The sequence below is a fragment of the Vicugna pacos genome, chromosome 1 (genome assembly GCF_048564905.1).
Source record: "Vicugna pacos chromosome 1, VicPac4, whole genome shotgun sequence".
Taxonomy (NCBI): domain Eukaryota; kingdom Metazoa; phylum Chordata; class Mammalia; order Artiodactyla; family Camelidae; genus Vicugna; species Vicugna pacos.
The window spans coordinates 66,329,521-66,347,506 of NC_132987.1; the positions used below are offsets into that span (position 1 = coordinate 66,329,521).

General features: G+C 39.0%; 1 pseudogene; it reads right to left on the reverse strand.

Moving 5' to 3' along the window:
• Positions 1 to 11,965: 11,965 nt before the first annotated feature.
• On the reverse strand, positions 11,966 to 12,489 carry LOC102528664 (OCIA domain-containing protein 2 pseudogene; annotated as a pseudogene).
• Between the last annotated feature and the right edge of the window lie 5,497 nt (positions 12,490 to 17,986).

The window sequence follows — 17,986 nt, forward strand, 5'->3', positions numbered from 1 at the left end:
CTTCTGTTGGTAAAGGCATTAGATGCCAGGCTTGTAACCAGGTTATGTGAATTTAGGGAGTAGCCCTAAATTGTGAGGCTGTCAACAGAACAATGTAGAAAATCTTACATGGCCTCAGGGGTTATTCACACCTTTGCTCAGTAGCCTGGTCCCTGTGGAGCATTGTTATTTCTCTTTGAAGGAACAGGGAAGGGATTGTGGGGTTTATTCACCCTGAATATTCATCAAGTGATCTGGCAATCCTGGAGTCGGCTCTGTCAATTTTTATGACTAGTGCCAGGGTGGAGTAATATTATGCAATCAATGTTACTGCACCTCTCGCTAGGGAGAAAATTCTGTCCCTGCCAGAAACACACCGGGATTGTCTCCCAGCATGGCTTCAGTCAGCTTCCACCCTGGGAAACATGGGCTCATTCATGAACATAAGGCTCTCAAAGGTTTCTTGATAAATGTTAATTTATGAGTTTGGCTTGGCATGGGCTCATTGTGTTGCCGGTTTAGCTGAGCAGTACTTCCCAACATATGATCTGGGAACCACCTATACTGGAATCCCCTGGGATGCTTTTTCAATGCGGAGACTGCACCCCATCCCACATTTATTAAATTACAATCTCTAGGGTGGGCCTTAGAATCTGTATTTAAAAAAATGCTCCCAGGCGATTCTTGTGTGCATTAAATTTAGAGACCTAGCAAATAAGAATGTTGGTTTCCTAAGCTTACAGAGGCAGTAGGGAGGTGAAAGCGTGGAAAGTGGAAGAGCAGTCCATTACTACAGGGCAGCCATTTTCACAAAGAGAAAACAAATGAAAATCGCCCAAGGAAAGAGTTAAAACAGATGTTGGTAACATGTGTTGTTCATATTGAATTAGATGCAAGTCGATTCAGGGCTCACACTGTAGAACATTTATCTGGGGGCATGTAATGTGCCAGTCCTTAGAAGTGTTTGACCTGGTCCAGTGGCCACAGCCCCGGTTCCAGCCGAGGAGCTGAGGATTCTGTGCCTGAACAGGTGGAGCTCTTCAGTCAGCAGGGGACAGAAGGTGGTCATAGCATCACCGCACTGTTAACTAAAAGCCAAACTGATCAACATTTCTCTCCCATCTGTGTCATTTCCCCTATGCTGCTCCAGCCACCCTGGGAAAGAAGGTAAGGCAGTTGAACATAAATCTCTTATTTTACATCCACCAATATTTAGGAATACTGTATGCTTATAGAGGGTCTTCTAAAGACTGAAACAGAGCATTAGCAACCCAAGCCTTACATGAAACTGAAATAAATCAGGACTTGGCATAGTATTACTGAGATGCTGGAAACCTCCATCTTAAAGACTCATTGCCCAGAAACCCAGGGGCAATATTGCTAGGAGTTACTCAAATACACTGGCAGTTACGATTTCACAAGGTCTCTCAAATTCACCCTTCCTTGCCAATTTCACAGGCATCACTCCATCAAAGCTGTCACCTCCCTGCTGGAATATTGCTGACACTTCCTGGCTGGGGCTTGCCCTTCTAGTTCCTCCTGAAAATCAAACTCTTTCTCATAAATCTTTAAAAAAAAAAGTTGCTCCATAACTTGGGAATTTTCTGTTATCTATCAAATCCATTCTAAATTCTAATAGAACCACATGATTCAAGCACACATGATTCTTCTTGAGTCAGTCTCCTTGCTCAGAAGACTCCTCCAGGTGGATCTCAGTGGCTCCCACACCTCTTCCTCATTCTCATTATTGCCTCCATGCTCCTGCTCAGGCAATCCCTTGCCAGGGATGTTATTCCTCCTCTTCTCCAATAATTAACACTCAGTTCTGCTCTCAAAACCCGCACCACCCAGAGCCTTCTGGTCCCCTTAGCATTTGGTTGGCACTGTATATTCCTGTTGTCTCAGTTAGTAGACTTCTATTTGCTTTATCTTCTCCACAGTCTGATTTTAATCTCTTCTATGGCAGAGATGGTTGTCTTGGCTCCATTGTATTTCCTAGGTTATCAACACATCATCTGCCCAGCAACTGTGGGGGCAAATTCATAGGTCTCACCACTTTCTTTTTGGGACATAGGGTCCACTATCCAATGGAGACTTCTGGAGTCCTTGCAGGTCGTTGGCTGAACCTGTCTTGGTTAAGTTCTCCATTTTTTCAGTTGAGGAAACTGAGGATCAGACTGGGTTCACAGTGCTGATTAATCATAGGGCTGAGACTAGACTTAACTAGCTGTTTAAATGGTCTTTTCTTGAAAACCCCCAAGGAAGGGAAATCCAGTCAATCACTTTGCTGGTGGGCTCTACCACCTTCTGATGTCTGTCTGCCTGTTTGTGTCTCTTGACCGATAAAACAATGTTTCACATATACCAGAATGACACGGGTCAGCTTCTTCGTTTCTTGTTTTCCTTTCTTTCTTCTCTTCATACAGATAAGCTGGGCTTATATTTTCCAGGTAAGCTGGAAAATATTTTCTGTATTTTCATACAGAAAATGGTTGGGCTCTGGAGAGACCGACAACTTAATGGCAAGAAAAGCAGGACACACCTGCCAAGTGTGGGTAGCCAGTGCCTTGGCAATCTCTGTATTGGGCAGCAACTGAGGATAAGCCAGGAAGCAGGTCATAATTGAGAAACCTGTGGAACAACTGAAGCAGGTTTCAAAATTGCAGACAGAACCTTTGTTTGGCCGGGTTATCATTCCTTACGTATCTGGGTTTAAGGTAATTCAGACAACCCTAATTACAGCTTTCAACTTTCCATCTTGAATTGATCATCTATTTCCAACCTGCAATATTCTACAAAGGATTTGAATCAGCCTGCTTTGGTGCTTAAAACGCAGCAACACGATAAACACGTACCATACGTAATAGAGGAAATTGGGAATGGAGGAGGGAAGGAAAATGAGAGTAAGAAGAAAAAAAATGAAGCCAAAGTGAGTTTTTTTCCACTAAATGCTAGTGTTTCTATGGCAAGGCTAGTGGCCAGAGACATGCTACAGATTTGGTTCTTAAGGTCCTTTGGAGCCAAAGCAAAGAAGGAAGCAAGATCATTTACACGACTCATGGAGAAGAGAAAATAAGAACAAACTAATTTCTTTTGATAAGCACAGCTGTTTCCAGATAGCAAGGCCTGATGGACTTTTCTCCCATGGTCCTAGAAAGAGGAGATACGGAAACCAGTGGGGGCTGCCTTCAACACATCCCCGTGGGAAATGCAAGTTCCACAAGGCTTACACATTCTGTTTCTTATATATGGATGGAAGGGCAATGCAGAAAAAGCAGTTGAGTAGCAAAATGACCAGTGTGAAAATCCCCTGAGCTAGCTTAATTCAAAGGTAAAATCTAACCGATCTAGAAAAATGGATCCACTGGGTCTCCCCTGGATGACAGCAGTAGCTCTCTCTGATCTCCCCCTCAACCATGCTCCTCTTCCGTCCTTCTTCATACAACAGCCAACTATTAAGAAGCAAATCTGACCATATTGTTTCCTTAATTAAAACCCTCCGGCGGCATTCTGTTGTCCTTAGGATGCAGTCCTCACAAGCTCTTTCTGATTCGGTTCCTGCTTAATTCTCCTTGAGTGCCTTTCGCGCTGCCTCTTGGCTTATTCTTGGAAACGAACCTTTTCCTGTGCTTCCAACTGGCTGTCTGAATCCTCTTTCTCCCTCCGGCCTGTTACGGGCTGAAGTGCGTCTCCCCTAAATTCACGTGGTGAAGTCCTAACCCCCAGTACCTCAGAATGTGACTCTGTTTGGAGACCAGGGTCTTTAAAGAGGTAATTAAGTTAAAATGAGGTCATTAGGGTGGGCCATAATCCGATATGACTGGTGTCCTTATAAGAAGAGGAAATTAGGGCAAAAAGAGGCAGAGGGAAGACCAGGTGAGGACGAAGGGAGAAGATGACCGTCTGCAAGCCACGAGAGAGGCCTCAGAAGGAACCAGCTCTGCTGACACACTGACTTTAGACCTCTAGCCTCTGAAATTGAGAGGAAACCGATGTCCATTGCTTAAGCCCTCTGGTCTGCAGTACTTCATTACGGCAGCTTTAGCAAACTAATACAAAACCCAGGCTCTTGGGACATAATCCCCCCATCCCTTCCCCCCTCCCCCCGCCAACTTCCCCTCTGCCCCAACTTCCCCTCCCCCACTGCCATCCATATGCCTCCGCTACGCACTCCAACGGCACTTTGCAATTTCTCCACGAGAGCTCTTACCACAGTCTATTGGAATTCCCTGTTTTGCTTTTTTTTGGATTGCTTATTTTGCTTTGCTTTTGGTCTGTGTTCCTGTCATTTTTGTTCACCATATCATCCCCAGTGCCTTGTATTGTGTCTTACACAGTCTAGGCATTCAATAAATAGTTGAATGAATAAATGAACTGAGGATGGTTAAAATCCTGGAAGTTAAACTAATGTTAATTAAAAGTCACCTAGACCTAGAGGCTCAGGAAGTAATTTTGAGGCTTCCTCTGAAGATTCAGAGTCAGAGATCAGTTAAAAGAACATTATCCAGATTACGGTTCTCAGCACAAGTCACAGAAATCACCCCTTCCACCACGCCGGCTACACAGCAACCCTGAAACCAAACAGAAGCAGCAGGGGACAGCACCTCAGATTGAGGCAAACTCTGACTGATGACAACTCCACACGGACCTAAGAACTGATTCAGATATAAGAAAAAAATAAAGGGGTTATAGGTGAAGTCAGGCCCATATTCAGCAATGGCAGGCAAGATCCTACTCTTCACATTCTTAATTCTTCACTAGACATGCGCAGTCAAGCGCCATTCCTCCTCCTGACCACCATTGCTCTGCCTCATCAGTCCGCAAGCTTGTGCAAGAGGGTGGGGCTGTCAGACAGCCAGGGCAGAGCTCTGAGGGTGGAGTCAGGAGCTGTTAAGTCCAGGACAAGTAGTCAGACTAGATTTTCACCCAACAGGTTCTTGATGATTCATTTAACCCATGGACCAGCACATTCATAATCTGTATGACATATTCTGATCACTTCCTGGTTCTGTAGTCAACTCTGGGGAGACAGTATAATTGCAGTATAATCTCCTTTTTGGATCAGCAACTAGTGTGCGTACAATTTGGAAAACAGTTTTATAAAGCACAATAATATATGAGAATCAAAAAAAAAAAGGCAGCACATTTTCCATGGGATAACTAAGAAATTTTATGGGTACGAAAGATTTCTTTGGTGAGAAGGAAGCCCAGTCAAGGCTGAGATGACCTCAGGAGTAGTTTCTTTCTTATTCTCCTGTTAAATATCCAGGCTCTTGTTTATTTTTAAAAATATTTTTTATTGAGGAACAGCTTCTACAAAGTGCCCAAATCATAAGCTCAGTAAATGCTTTTAGTTTTCTAAATAACATGATTTCTCTGGTAATGAAAACAATATATGTGCATTGTAGAAATATTCAAAAATATGAAAAGAAAATAATCATTCTTAATAATTCCATTCATAATCCCACCACGCAGAGATCCCATTTGACTTTCCAGCCTTTGGCTCTAGCTCTATTCAAGCAGGTACTTTATAAAATTGTGGTTGTACAGTGCATACTGCCGTTATTATTTTTGTTGTGACTATTTCCCTGTATTATCACATATTCTTCCACTACTTGACATTTAACAGCTGCATAGAATTTTATCATGTGAACTAACTCTATCGAAACAGTCTCCATTACTGACCATTTAGGTTGTTTTTGATTTTTTGCCAATAAACAGTGCTGCATAAACACTTTTCAATATAAATTCCTGCCCATATTTATTGATTAGAGGATGTTAGTACTCCAGTTTCCTTAGTGAAAATGATCAGGTGCCCTGATTTTGTGGGTCAGGTTGAGTTTATATTTTCAAGTCCCAGGATCCTTGGTATTATAGAAATACAGGGCCAAAGCAGAGAGAATACTCAACTGAGGAAACTCAGGTTAAAAGTAGAAAGTAAATTTGACAACTCATTTCAGTATATGAGAGGATGATAGATACAAAATTGTGTAAGCAAGGCATCTGAGAGCCTATGTAAATACTGAAAAATAAAAGTAGGCCAGATAGTATTTCAGATATCTATCTATATTTTTTGCTCTTCTTATTCATAGCCCTGTCCATTCAAGCTAGTGGTCACCTTGTCCTCATTGTCTTAAGGAAGGGATGTTGCATGTTAGAAAGCAGAAGTCTGCTGCACTTTCTGGCATCTCAGAGGTTACATTCTAGAACAGGGATAGGTGGACAAGATGTCTGTCTGAAACCAAAGTGAGGCTTGAAAATATTGTCCGAGCTAAGGGGAAGGAAATTGATAAATGCTCAGAAATCTCTGGGTCCTGGAGCAAAGGAGGGTGATAGCAAAACCCTAAAGACAAAGTAGCTTCAAGGTGCATCCAGCTGTGTGGGAGGCTGGGCAGCCTTGCAGGGATTCCTGTGCCCAAGTGTGGGGTGGGAGCGGGGAGGCAGGCTGACTGGAATAGGGGGCATCTCTACTTGAGACTTGGAATCACGTTATGACCCCTATTCTCCCATCTTTGGCATTATGTAAAGTTCTGGAAAAATGACAGAACCCAAAGAGGGTAAGGGGAGCCCCCAAAGCATTAAGGTTGTTTCCCTGTGAGACAAGAGCTCAAACCAGAAATAGAAATATAGAAATTCAAGTTATATTTCTTTGATACTTGGGCTTATGGTTTGAACTTTATATCCACTCATTTGTTTTTCTGCTTTCTGTGGAAATGACTAAAAATTTCTAAAATCCCAACAAGAATACTGATGAGATACAGTGTGACTCTCAGCTACCTTGCTTCAAATTCAAGCATGCACTTTTTATGGAGCATAAGCCTTTATGGGACAGAATTGTAGGACATAATCCATACAAAATCTTATAATATCATTGAGTTATTTAAAAATATGTGACGTCCCTTCATACCATTTCGAAGAAATGAAGCAGTGATTTGGGTATTTGAAGAATTAATTAATAATTAGAAGCTTTAGAATTTGCTTTAGAACTATTAAAGTATACCTTAGTTTTTTATATTAACTTTCAGTGCAGGTTAATGAGGTCACATGTTTTACAATTCAGTAAAATCAAATAGTGGCTTATCAGGGTCTCTAATGTTTTGATCTAAGAGTCAGACTTGGAGTATTAAGAGCCTGAGCTCTACTCCCTCTGGCTATCCTGCAAAAATAACATTTCTCATAACTGGGTTTATGATGAGGACTGGATAGAGAACGCTGCAGATTGTATCATCTGGTAAGTTCCCAGTGGGCAACGTCTCTTTGGAGCCTTTTAACCTGCTTTGATTGGCCAGATAACTTCCAGGGGACTTTAATTATTCAAACATAAGTGACCTAGTGCTTTCCAGGGAGCAGATGTGGAGAGGAGATAGACAGGGACATGGATAGCTAGACAGACAGACAGATATGGCAGAGAGACATAGACAGAACGAATGGGTAACTGCTTTTCTAGGCGGGTTTGAAATAGAATCCTAGCTCCTCCTGGGTAAGTATGTGACCTGGGGTAACTGGGTTAACCCTCCAGGCCCTGATTCCTCATGTGCCCCAAGGGTGCTAAGAGCCTGCATGGACTTCACAGGGTGGACAGGTCACACGAAAAACAATGTGACCCAATGCTGCTGGCTCACTGTGGGCACTCAGTGTTCACACCCCAGGGCATGTTTTCTGATGAGGCTCCTTAACAGAGAAAGAATTCATTATGGAGACAGGCCATTTTAGAACCCCTACATCCTTCTAGGAGAAGTTTTAAGGCTGCTTGTCACCAGGTAGGAGTTTAAAAGCAGCTAACTTTTTTCTCTCCTGCTCTACAATTTAGAGGCGTTTTATGCAGAGGGACCATGACTGTAGGTGCCCACGTTTCATTCTTGCAGCAGTTGTAACCAGCTGAGTGGCCATCAAGCTGATCAGATCTTGTCTACGGTCTTAGGTGAACAGGGGAGAAGGGCAAGTGCAGAGACCCTTGTTCCCTCTTGTCCTGCGGATTCTGACCAAGAGGAAGAAAGAAAGGACTGAGAGGAAGTCAAATCAGAGTCTTACCTGGAACTCGCTGTTCTGCGCAGTAAACTTGAATTGGCCATCCTCACTTACATCAGGGCTTGTGGAAAGCTGATGTTTTGCCAGTGGAAAGGAGAAGTGAGGGTTTCTGGGGGGCTTTCCCTCTGGGAGTTTTCTAGTTTAAGCAACTGTCAGGCAGTGATTCTCAGATGCACGAGGACAAACCTGGGAATCTCTTTGTGGTGAGGGGAGAGGAAGGATGTGTGAAGTTTGAAAACCCATTTTTGTACATACGCTTGGAAGACCAAAGATAACTACTTTTAAAATATTGTGAGCTACGTATGATGTGACATCTTTATAATTCTTATCTAATGAGATGTGAGTAAATGGAGCTTGAGAAACTGCTTTATGCTGTAAAAGAGAGTACAAGAAGGTGTAAAAGAAGTGTAACCCCAGGGGCAGGTGAGTAGAGAATCCATGGCAATTAAATCAACAGAGACATGGGGCTGGGAAGGAGCTTAGGGACCGTCCAGCCCAGAGGCAGCAAATTACAGTTGAAAAAAAAATTCAAAAGAAGAGTAGTATTTCATGATATGTGAAAACTATGTAACATTCAAATTTCAGAGTCCAGAAATAAAGTTTTGTCAGAACACAGCCATGTTGATTCTTCTATGTATTGTCTATTGCTGCTTTTTTGCTACAATGACAGAGTTGACTGGTTGTGACAATGTGTGGCCCACAAAGCTTAGAACGTTTATTATCTGATGCTATACAGGAAATTTGCTGACCCCTGATCTAACTCAGGGCTCAGGCAAAGAAACTGAAGCTCTGACAGAGTAACTGGCTCCCTCAAGAGCAGAAGGCTAAAGAGTATGAAGTACTGTTCGTGACCTCTTTTTTCAGTCTGTATCCTTTTGGTTCTCATTACTATGTGAGCGGTTCGATTCTCCCTTTGGACCTTTTTTAGCTCCACAGATCTCTTCTAATGGAATGTTCCAGACTGTATCCACAACTATCTTTAACAAAGAGAAATATGTTTTTGCTTTGCTTCTAATGCCCTTTTAAAGGATATTCAGGATTTTGCTAACTTTTCCAACTAAAGCATCTTGTGACCTGCATGAAATGTCTTTATAAATTAGTTTCCAAATCCATTAGCAGGCTGTTTATTACCATTTAAGAACTTTGTGGACAATTAGGATCTATTGCCACCAAGTGCCCAATGGCACTTTGGTTATGCATGCCCAGCTGAGGGGACAGAGAATGTATTATTGTAGTATCGCAGAGTTTCATGGTTGGAGCTGACCTTATATTCCAACCATTTAACAGTGAATCGTTGGTTAAAGAGATCATAACAATGTCTACTCAATTGTTAGAAATAAAAATAGAGTTTTATTTTTGCTTTGTTTTTTAGAGAAGCATGCATACTTTCCTTAGTCACTTTTAAAGCCACATGTAAAGAAATCCAAAATCGTTTAGTACAATTTGGTGCTATCTTCAAGGCTTCAGCTGTCATTAACCATTGATAAAAACTGACCCTGTTGTTAGACTTTATCACAGCTTTCTAACTCATTATGCTCTTTTCAGTTAAGTACCACTCAGAGGTGTTTGAAACACCTGATATTAAAAGCCCTTGCAGCTTCCTGGTGTTTACTGTTTTATTAAAAGAGAAGTTGGTGGCCTCTGTAGCTCTGTTTACAAACCATTAGGACAAGAGCATGCTCATCTTCACAGACTTTCTTCTCTCACAATAAGGGAATTGTGTGTTCATATCTTTTGCCTATTTTTATATTTTTTTTTTGTCTTTGTTTCCTATGGTTTTTAAAAATAATTTATATATTAGGGATATTGCCCATTATCTGTGATACATGTTGCAAATGTTTTCCCCTCAGTTAGTGATTTGGCATTGGACTTTACTTTTGGTGTTCTTTTTTGTGATGTGACAATTTTTAATTTTTATGTAGTCAACTGTATCAGTATTTCCTTTTACTGAATCTGGATTTCAAGTCATAGTCTTTTCCCACATTCAGTTTGTAAAGGAATCCACCATATATTTCTTCTAGTATTTTTATGATTTTATTTTTTATTTTTTACATTTAGAACTGATGCATTTGGAGATTTTCCTTGTGTATGGTTTGAGGTATAATCCAATTTGATCTTTTTCAAAATGGTTCTCTAAATGTCCTCAAATATCATATATTTGCCCCAGTGGTTTTTAGATGCTTCCTTTATCACATTCTAGATTTCCATATATACTTAAGTTTAATTCTGGAGTTCATATTCTATTACATAGATCTGTCTGTCTATTCATGTACCAATATCAAACTTTAATTATAGATGTTCTATATTTTAATATCTGGTACAGAGTACTGCTTTTATCTTATAGCTCTTCTTTTTCAAGTTTTTAAAGAAGATATTTATGTTTTTTCTTATATGAACTTTAGAATCTTATTTAATTTATAAATTAACTTGGGAAGAATGGACAGCTTTCTAATGTGACTGTATTTAAGAACATGAATGTCTTTCCTTTTGTTCAAGCCTACTTTGGGGTGTTTCAAGAGTGTTTTAAAGTTTTCTTCACGTTGATTTTGCACAGTTTTTGTTAAGTTTATTCCTTAGAATTTGCATTTTGTTGGTTGCTATTGTAAATAGGGCTTTTTCTTCTATTATATTTTCTAACTGGTTCTTGTTAGTGCACCAAAAATGCTATTGATTTCTATGTTAGCTTTATCTCCTGCTAACCTTAGAACTCTTTTATTGCATGGTTAGTTTTATTATGAATGCTCTAAGATTTATAGATACACTGTTAAGTCATCTGTAAGATCCTGGCTTTAGGACTGCAGTGTATACATTTTATTACAGTAAGGAAATATCCATTAATTCCTATGTTCTTGAGTGCTTTTTTACATCAAGAATAGGTGTTAATTTTTGTCAAATATATTTTCAGCCTTTATGGAGATCGTCACATGATTTTTCTACTTAGAGCTATTAATATGGTGAATTATAGTAATTAATTTTCTAATAATAATCCACCCTTGTATTCCTGAAATAAATCCATTGGTTATGGTGTGTTATTTCCTTAATGTGGTACTGAGTCTTGTTTACTAATACTTTATTTTGGATTTTTTCATCAATGACCATCAGTGATATTGCTCTGTCATCTTCTTTGTATCATTTTTGTTGGGTTTAGGGATCAGCGTTATGCTTTAATTCATGGAAAGAATGTGGACTTTTTCTCATCTCTAGATTAATGTTGTATGAGGACTATCTGGTCTTGGAAGATGTGATAGAATTTCCCTTTGAAACTGAGTCTGGTGCCTTTTTTGTGGGTAAATGTCTCTATTTTTTATATGGACATCTGTCTTTTTTTTTCCCCGTTGAATTTGTTCATGTTTATTACAATCAATTTCAAATAATTTTAAAAGAAAATTATAGTCTTGCTTCAGATGTTTATTCCACCTGGGTACCTTTTTTTTCAATTGAAAAAAGACATCAGTCTTCTTAAGCTTTTTATCTCAGTTGGAGTCAATTCTGATAGACTGTATTATAGTAGAAAATTATCCATTTCATCTAATTTTTCAAATGTATTTGCATAGTGATGTGCAAAGTAGTTGCTTATGACTTCAAAAATTTCTGTTTTGATGGTTATTTCTCTTCTGTCATTTATTACTTGGTTGATTTCATTTGATTTTTGTTAGTTTTTCAGAGAACCAGAATTTTTTCTTTGATGTCTCTAAATCCTTTTAATTAGCTGTAAGCAAGCAAGAATGCGACATTATTTCTTTCAGTGTGTGAATGCTCCCAACATGATCTTAAGTAGCAGAAAAACATGTAATGCTCAAGTCAATTGAGAATGAACACTGAAAGCATTTCAACAGAGTGAGAAAAATCAGAATGTTTCTGTTCCACTATAAGTATGTTATTTTAAAGCACACTTGAAATTTTAAATGTATACAAATTCAGAGGTTTTTAGAAACTTCAAAAGCCACAGCCACAGAGTTTAGGAAGCCGAAGGTTGTGAACGTCCCTCCTCACTTAATCCGTGCTTTATTTTGCATTCCTCACAGGTAAGCAGGCAGTGTCTGTTATGTGCTGGACCAAACCCAGCCCCACACAGCTTATCTTCAAAGGAGTGGAATTTACTCTGGCATACTCTTATGTACGATGCTGTTCCAAGGCCAAATCCCAAGACAGAAACAAGTGTGACTTTAGGCAATGATCCAAATCTTGGATTAGCTGCTAAATAACCTTGGTGGACCAGTCCTTGGGTGACAAGCATGCTTATGAGAGAAAAAGGCAGAGCTCTCTTCCAGAAACTTTCTTCTTGACATTCCCGGATAATCTTTGAAATCTCTGCTCTGTGGACGTGCAGTTTTGATTTTGGACAAAACAACAGACTGCTTGCTTGGTGGTGGCAAATGGGGACCTTTGTCTTGGTTTCCATGAGTAGACACTGAAGCCATGATGGCTTTGCTTCTTTTCTAGTTGAGTTGACTCAGCTTCCTTGTTGACCCGATGTCTCTCTTTCGCGAGCTTTCTTCTCCAGAGAACCAGAATTTTGAATTTTGAATTAGTTTCCCCTTAACCAGCTCACTGCAAGCTTTTCCTGTAATTCAATTATTGTCCACTAGGTGGTAGCAGATGTCTTGGCTATGCCATTCACGAGCTCAAATTACAATTTTCTTCTTAAATTCATTGTAGATTTTACCTGTATATTTTTCAAATAAAAATGAAGATTATTTGCATGTTTAAATAAAAACTTTAAATTATTATGTATTGTTTTATCAGAAATCAGTATTGACCAATCACATATATAGGTAAACTATAAAAAATGTGTTTTTCCTTCTATTGTTAGCTAATTCTCTTATCTATGGACTGACTAGAATGCAATTCTTTAATTCCTTCTGATGTTCTCTTCTAGTAATATGTCCATAGGAAACTGGGTAACACAAATTTCTTCCAATTTCTTTCTGCCACTGGTTCCAGAATGTTGGGGTTCAGGGAATAAGTTTTGTGCCTGCCTTTTTTTACTTGTCCATAGGTTTTCATTTCTTATTTTCAGAGTTTCACTTTTATTCCTTCTGTTGGCAAAATCAAGAAATGAAATCTCTGACCTGCTGAGACCAAAAATCCCCAGTCCACCAGGTTACTTTCTTCAATTAGAGAGCAGTAACTTTCCACTGATTCATAGAATGACATCACTTTTTTTCCCATTAGCTTTCTAACTGGAAACTCATTTAAACTATTTTACATATGATGGTACCTATCTTGCCACATTCTAGCCACAAATCTGAGTTCTTAAAAAAATTTTAGGAGGAAAGTTCTATGCACAGAGAGCATTTAAGCTAAAATGTAAAGTTTTGAGCTAATAGCTCAACAAACATAAAGTTTAAATGTATAAAAATAAATAGCTAACTTTTATTAAAAATTTTCTAAACATTCAGAAAAATAGTGCAATAAACACCCCAATAAACAATTAATATTTTTGCCATATATTTTAATGTATCTATATATTTTTTGTGAAACATTTAAAAGTAAGTTGCAGATATTGTGACCATTTACTTCTAAACAGTTCATCTGGCATCCCCCAAGTATAAGGACATTCTTCTCTATAACTACATTGTCATCCCTAAGAAAATTAACAATACTTCTTTAATTTCATCTAATAACCAGTCCATATTCTCATTTCCCAAATTTCCCTCAAATTCAAGTTTCACTCATTACTTTTGGTTACTATTTAGAATTTTATAATCTAGAAAGGCCTTAAAAAATTATATTGACTTTTTGAAGTAACCAGGACTTTTGCCTGACTTTTCTTTGTAGTGTCATTTAATTCTAAGAGCATATTGTTGAATTAACTTTATGACAACCAATTCCTATTGCCACGTGAAAGTTTTCAGAAGTTGCAGTGATTTGAAGCCACAAAATCATTTGCAAGACTGATTCTTTCATGGTTCTGGAGGAATTTGCAACCTAGAAAGCTGGAGCAGAAAAGTCCACCCCCCACTGACAGATTAGAAAAGTTAAGTGTAATGGTTTCCTATTGCCACTGTAATAAGTTACTCCAACTATAGTGGCTTCAGACAACACAAATTGTTATTTTCCAGTTCTGGAGGTCAGAAGTCCAAAAAGGGCTAAAAGCAAGGTGTTGGCAGGGCTGCATTCCTTCCTGGAGACCCTAAGGGAAATTTCTCGCATTTCCCAGCTTCTAAAGGCCACCTACATTCCTTGGCTTATGTTCTCTTCCTCCTTCTTCAAAGCTGGAGCATAGCATCTTCAAAGCTCTCTCTTAAAAAAAAATTATACATAGTGGTTTTTTTGTTTTTAATTGAAGCATAGCTGATTTACAATATTATATTAGTTTCAGGTGTACAACATAGTGATTCAATACTTTTGTAGATTATATTCCATTTAAAGTTATTATAAAATATTGACTTTATTCCTTGTGCTGTACAGCATACACTTGTAGCTTATTTATTTTATACAGAATAGTATTTTCAAATCTCTGACTCTGACCCCGACTTTCCTGTTTCTCTCTTTCACTTATAAGAACCCTTGTGATTACATTGGGTCCAACTGAATAATTCAGGATACTCTTCCTACCTCAGTGTCAGCTGATTAGCAATTTTAATTGCATATACAAGCTAATTCTCCCTTGCCACGGAACATAACATATTCACAGGTTCTGGGGATTATGTCATAGACATTACTGGGGGCCTTTATTCTGCCTCCGACAGGAAGTGAGCTGACAAAGATTTGTTAGTTACTCACATGGGTCCTTTTAATACCCTACAACCTTATACGTTTGTTTGTTTTGCACTGAAATTTAGTAAAAGGTGATCCTATGTGAAACCCTATTCCAGAGAATTTAATAAAAGAGGCATTAGAAGGATTTTATCACAAAACTACACTCTGATGACCAGGTAGACCCACAATTTGGTTCCTGAGGAGAGTGCTGGTTTGTGTCCACTTTATCTTTTCAGTCTTAAATATGCCAATTTAATTAAAATTTTCTGTATCTAAAATATTGCCTTATCTGATATATCTGAAGTCAGATTGCTTTACTTACTGGCTTTGTTTGATTTTGATAAGGGAGTTGTTTTTTCTTTGACTCTAATTAAGAGAATCCAAATAGCTTAAATCACGTAAATCACTTCAGTTCAACATCTAACATTCTAGTTATCTTCTTCTGTTACTTCGAGGTGCAGGAAGAGTCCAAAAATGTAGGTGAGGGTCACATGCATCTCCAGGGTTATCTGTTCAAATCAGATCTGAGGTAGATCGTGCTGTTGACACCCAGACCCATGTACTGCCAAGACTTAACACTTCACTAAAAGTGAGGTTCTGGAGTCTCACTTACTCAGTATGATGGTCACAGTTGTGGAAGTCCAGGGCAGAGATGGCTGGTGCCTTCACTGGCATCCTGGGGGAGGGGAGGAGGGTTAAGAGGCTGGTTGGAGACACTGAGGAATACTAATAACATTTTGTTTCATAATTCGTTTACAGTTTACTTCCCACATCTGTATAGCAAAGTGATTTTAAAAATTATTCTTTGAATGTTTTACCTTCTACTTTATCTAAGATCACTTACTATTGGCCAGAGTGTAGGGAAATAGAGTCACTCTATCCATTACCTATCCAGTCAAGACTTTGGGTGGATTTGGTCTATGAGTGATTTCTTCCAATCTACTGTCCATTGCAATCTTGGCTTTATTAGCCAAGTGCCTCAGGTAAGACTGTGTTTCTTCCTCTTTCTCTCCCCTTCACCCCCACCACTGTCATGTCAATGAAGTTATGTGACTTTACAAAAGAAAGAAGCAAACAGTGCATTGTTTTCCTCCCATCTTCCCCCTGTATCCTTTTCAATGAAACTTCATTCATGTTATTCCATGTGGACATACTATTCTGTGTCCTGCCCTCCCCCTTAACATCACTTCTAAACTTGATTACATGCTTTGACCTCGTGCACATGCCTGTCATATCTGATGTTTGTGAGTGGACTGTCCTGCAATGGGCTCATAGAGTAATTTCCGCAGCCATCCCCTGGGTGCTGGGCTCTGGACTCTCCTGTTTGCATTGCAGGCCCTCAGCAGTGTGTCTGTTGTCTCTTGCGTGCAGGCCTACCTGCATGTGGCCCAGGTAGGGTCTCATGCAGCCAGAACACATGGGTACTAATTAATTTTGCTGTCTGTTGGCTTCTTTCTTTGGGAATCTACACATTAAAGAAAAATTACTATCTCTCCCCCTGCCCCCTTGGCAACCACAAGTTTGTATTCTATGTCTGTGAGAGATAAACTGGGATTTCAAAATTGTAGGATAGATAAACAAGATTATACTGTACAGCACAGGGAAATATATACAAGATCTTATAGTAGCTCACAGAGAAAAAAATGTGACAATGAATATATGTATGTTCATGAATAACTGAAAAATTGTGTTCTACACTGGAATTTGACATAACATTGTAAAATGATTATAAATCAATAAAAAAGTTTAAAAACAAAAAGAAAAATTACTAGCACAAAAACAAAGAGGGATCTGTTAAACCTGTTGCTCAAGGACAATCCAGAAAACTTGAACCAGCCCACAGCAGGTTCATCCAAGGATAAGATCATAATAGATCACATGAAATCCAGAAGAAATGCCTTTCACCAAGTTCCAAGAAGGCCTTTCTGATATGCTCTAAAGAGTTGTTTTCTGAACCCTGTTATAAAGGTCTTACATTTATTTTTTATTTTTTTATTTTTTTTTTTGCTTTTCAATTAAAATTTTAGCTGCTTGGCGGACTTTCAGGTTCTTTTTGTTTGTGTGTTTGATGGACTGACTTCTCCCATTCAAATCACTGAAATCTTTTGACTGGTGAATTCTTTTTTATCCTTTGGCTGGTTTTTAACACTAATTTTTATTATGGAAATTTGAGAAACACAAAAAATAGAAAGAATAGAAAAATGAAGCCTCATGTACCTATCACCCAGCTCCAACAACCATTAACTTTCTGCTCTTCTTTCTTATCTTTCTTCCTGAATACTTATTTTCTCCCCCATTGTGAAATTTAAAGCAAATTCCAGGCATAAATATGTCATGTGTATGATTTCACCCATAAATACGTCAGTGTTCATCATGTTTTGTCAAATGACCACAGTGTCTACAGCAAAGCAAATGGGGTAAAATATTAATAATAAATGAATCTGGGTAGAAGGGGTACAAGTGTTTTTGTACTAACTTATTTTTGCAAAATTTCGGTAAGTGTGAAATGATCTCTAAATAAAAAGTAAAAAAGAAAAAAAAAAGAGCAAACAAAAAACATGACCATACTATCATCACATTGGATAATCCAAGAAACAGATTTTTCCTTGTTTTACTATAAATCATGCTTCTGGAAAGAAATTAATGGAAAAACCCCAGAAAAATATTTAAAAGAAAAAATCGTTCCTAATTCTAACACCCAGACGTAGTCACTATTAAACGATTATGTATCTGTCTCCAGGCCATTAGACAGAAGGACAGATAGACACATTCTTCCAAACACATTTCCCGATGCTTTTGTCAGGGATCAAATCCTGTACTGACTCTGAGAATTATTCTCTGGCTTTGATCTCTTACCTATTTTCACTATACTCAAGCATTTGTCCTTCATGTGCTGGGAACCCAGTCCCAGAGTTAATTGCTTATATTGGCTCTAGCCTCTTAGTCTAGCTGATTGTCCAGACAGCCAAGGCCCAAATATCAGAGGGAAGCAGCTTATGATGTTACCTCCATCGCTCCCTCTTCCTCCAGTCCAGCTCTTGATGTCAACAGGCACCCGGCCTCCACTCCAAACTCCCTCCACGCTAGTGCAAGACTCAGGGGAGGGAGGGATGTGGTGTTCATTCCAGCAGCAGAGAAGGTCCCCTTGCCCCACTTGATGCTTGGGTCACAGTTGTCCCTCCAGTTCCCAGATGCACTTTCATGCTGGTTCTGCCCGGTTTCCTGCTCCTGCCTGGCTGCTCTAATGGTTCACTTCTTATGACACTGGCTGAGC